We start from the raw sequence: 4,255 nt of genomic DNA on the forward strand, positions 1-4,255 counted from the left end.
TTGTAAGGCACAGAGGAATGTCGGAGTACAGTTGTTCGATCTGCAAGGTACTCCTTGAGCATCTGGGCAAACTTAGGATTTCTTGTGGCACTACCCCGCACCTCAGGGGCTGTGGTACGTGAGGGGCTGAGAAAACTGTCCCACATCTTAAAGACTGTTCCCCTACCTCTGGCGGATTGGACTTGTGCCTCTCTCGGCTGTACGCCTTGGTTGTCCACTGATTCCTGACCTATGCCGCTAGCGTTTTGTGAGGGGAATGCTTTGCCTACTTCCGTGACTATGGCCTTCCGGAACTGCTGCATTTTGGTTGACCTCTCCGCCTCGGGAATAAGAGACATAAAGTTCTCCTTGTAGCGTGGGTCTAACAGTGTTACCAACCAGTAATGATTGTCGGCCAAGATGTTCTTAACGCGAGGGTCACGAGACAGGCAGCTTACCATAAAGTCAGCCATGTGCGCCAGACTCTTAACAGCCAGGACTTCAGTAGCCTGACCAACACGTTGACTGAACATGCTGTCCTCCTCCTCCTCCTCCTCCTCCTCATCTACCCTGTCCTCTGGCCAGCCACGCTGAACCGAGGATATGACTGGTGTGCATGTCATATCCTCAATTTGGCCGGAGATTTGCTCCATGTCTTCATCCTCCTCCTCGTCATAGTCCTCCACTGCACGTTGTGATGAGACGAGGCTGGGCTGTGTGTTATCACCCACACCCACTACTGTTTCTTGCTGCAACTCATCGCGCTCCGCCTGCAATGCATCATGTTTGGTTTTGAGCAGAGACCGTTTTAGAAGGCAGAGTAGCGGTATGGTGACGCTAATAATGGCGTCATCACCACTCACCATCTTGGTGGAGTCCTCAAAGTTTTGGAGGATGGTACATAGGTCGGACATCCATCTCCACTCCTCAGGTGTTATGTGTGGAGTTTGACCCATTTCCCGACGGCTTAGGTGATGCAGGTACTCAACAACTGCCCTCTTCTGCTCACATATCCTGACCAACATGTGCAGAGTTGAATTCCAACGCGTGGGGACATCACACACCAGTCTGTGAGCCGGAAGATGCAAACTGCGCTGAAAGCCGGCAAGGCCGGCTGAATCAGTAGGTGACTTTCGAAAATGTGCAGACAGGCGGCGAACTTTTACCAGCAGATCAGACAGCTCTGGGTATGACTTTAGAAACCGCTGAACCACGAGGTTGAGCACATGGGCCACGCATGGAACATGTGTCAGCTGGCCTCGCCTCAAAGCCGCCACCAGGTTCCGGCCATTGTCACACACGACCTTTCCTGGCTTTAGGTTCAGAGGTGTGAGCCAGTGATCTGCCTGCTGTTTCAGAGCTGTCCACAGCTCTTCTGCATTGTGGGGTTTGTCACCTATGCAGATTAGCTTCAGCACAGCCTGTTGCCGCTTCGCCGAGGCAGTGCTGCAGTGCTTCCAGCTTGGGACTGGTGTGGAGGGTACAGTGGATGAGGATGCGCAGGAGGAGGAGGAGGCTGAAGAGCATGACATTCCGGAGCTGTAGAGTGTGGGTGAAACACTGACTGAGGTAGGGCCTGCAAACCTTGGTGTGGGAAGGACGTGTTCCGTCCCTCGCTCAGACTGGGTCCCAGCTTCCACAATATTAACCCAGTGTGCCGTCAACGAGATGTAGCGGCCTTGCCCACAAGCACTTGTCCACGTGTCTGTGGTTAGGTGGACTTTGGGTGAAACAGCGTTGTTCAGGGCACGTGTGATATTTTGTGACACGTGGTTATGCAACGCGGGGACGGCACACCGGGAGAAATAGTGGCGGCTGGGGACCGAGTAACGTGGGACAGCTGCCGCCATCAGGTCGCGGAATGCTTCTGTCTCCACCAGCCTAAAAGGCAACATTTCCAGCGCAAGCAGTCGCGAAATGTTAGCATTTAGAACTGTGGCATGTGGGGTGTTGGCAGTGTATTTGCGCCTGCGTTCAAAGGTTTGCTGAATGGATAACTGAACGCTGCGCTGGGACAAGGACGTGCTTGATGATGGTGTTATTTCTGAGTAGGCAACTGCAGGTGCAGGACCGGAGGAGGCTTGTTCGCAGGCAGCATGGACAGGGGATTGGCTCGCATGCACAACCAGCGAAGACGTAGCAGTGACATTAGCAAGCACTGCTCCTCGACTCTGTTGTACTTCCCACAAAGTCGGGTGCTTGGCTGACATGTGCCTGATCATGCTGGTGGTGGTCAGGCTGCTAGTTTTGGTACCCCTGCTGATGCTGGCACGGCAGGTGTTGCAAATGGCCTTTTTAGAATCATCTGGATCCAACTTAAAAAACTGCCAGACTCGGGAAGACCTAACATTTGTACAGGCACCTTGTGTCGTGTTGTTGTTCCGGGGAACGGTTGCCTGACTTCTGCCTGGAGCCACCACCCTGCTTCTTACTGCCTGTTGGGATGCTACGCCTCCCTCCCCCTGTGCACTGCTGTCCTCGCTCTGCATATCCTCCTGCCAGGTTGGGTCAGTTACTGGATCATCCACCACGTCGTCTTCCTCTTCCGCACCCTGCTCCTCCTCCTGACTTCCTGACAATTGTGTCTCATCATCGTCCACCCCTTGTTGAGACACGTTGCCAACTTCGTGAGAACGTGGCTGCTCAAATATTTGGCCATCTGTACATACGATCTCCTCATGACCCACTTCAACATGAGCTGGCGAGAGGCCAGAATGTGCGAATGGAAACGTGAACAGCTCTTCCGAGTGTCCAAGTGTGGGATCATTAATGTCCGAGGACGTGTACTCAGCCTTGTGGTAGGAAGGAGGATCAGGTTCTGAAATGTGCGGTGCAGTATCACGGCTACTGACACTTGACCGTGTGGAAGACAGAGTGTTTGTGGTGGTGCCAATCTGACTGGAAGCATTATCCGCTATCCAACTAACAACCTGTTGACACTGGTCTTGGTTCAAGAGCGGTGTACTGCTGCGGTCCCCAAGAATTTGGGACAGGACGTGCGAGCGACTAGATGTGGCCCTTTGTTGTGGCAAAATTAGAGCTTGCCCACGACCTCGGCCTCTGCCTGCACCACCATCACGTCCACTTCCTTGTTCCTTGCCAACGCCCTTGCGCATTTTGCAATGCTGTGCTGACGTGTATTCACTAGACTTGGGCGTTATATCAAAGTTTGTGCAAATTGTGCACCTGTACGCTGCCACCGACAGGCACACACGTGCGGTTTTTAAATGCAAGCACGGACGCACTAAGAACCTAACAGGTTTTAGGAGCAAAAATTAATGATGAGAACTCTGACACTATCAGCCACTGCTGACTGACGTGTATTATACACTACACTTGTGCGTTATATAATAGTTTGGTAAAAACGCACACAAGTGCACCTGTACGCTGCCACCGACAGGCACACACGTGCGGTTTTTAAATGCAAGCATGGACGCACTAAGAACCTAACAGGTTTTAGGAGCAAAAATTAATGACGAGAACTCTGACACTATCAGCCACTGCTGACTGACGTGTATTATACACTACACTTGTGCGTTATATAATAGTTTGGTAAAAACGCACACAAGTGCACCTGTACGCTGCCACCGACAGGCACACACGTGCGGTTTTTAAATGCAAGCACGGACGCACTAAGAACCTAACACAGGTTTTAGGAGCAAAAATTAATGACGAGAACTCTGACACTATCAGCCACTGCTGACTGACGTGTATTATACACTACACTTGTGCGTTATATAATAGTTTGGTAAAAACACACACAAGTGCACCTGTACGCTGCCACCGACAGGCACACACGTGCGGTTTTTAAATGCAAGCACGGACGCACTAAGAACCTAACACAGGTTTTAGGAGCAAAAATTAATGACGAGAACTCTGACACTATCAGCCACTGCTGACTGACGTGTATTATACACTACACTTGTGCGTTATATAATAGTTTGGTAAAAACGCACACAAGTGCACCTGTACGCTGCCACCGACAGGCACACACGTGCGGTTTTTAAATGCAAGCACGGACGCACTAAGAACCTAACACAGGTTTTAGGAGCAAAAATTAATGACGAGAACTCTGACACTATCAGCCACTGCTGACTGACGTGTATTATACACTACACTTGTGCGTTATATAATAGTTTGGTAAAAACGCACACAAGTGCACCTGTACGCTGCCACCGACAGGCACACACGTGCGGTTTTTAAATGCAAGCACGGACGCACTAAGAACCTAACAGGTTTTAGGAGCGACAATTGCTGAGAAGTCTGACACTATCAG

Source organism: Anomaloglossus baeobatrachus, unplaced genomic scaffold (assembly GCF_048569485.1).
Source record: "Anomaloglossus baeobatrachus isolate aAnoBae1 unplaced genomic scaffold, aAnoBae1.hap1 Scaffold_66, whole genome shotgun sequence".
Classification (NCBI taxonomy): Eukaryota; Metazoa; Chordata; class Amphibia; order Anura; family Aromobatidae; genus Anomaloglossus; species Anomaloglossus baeobatrachus.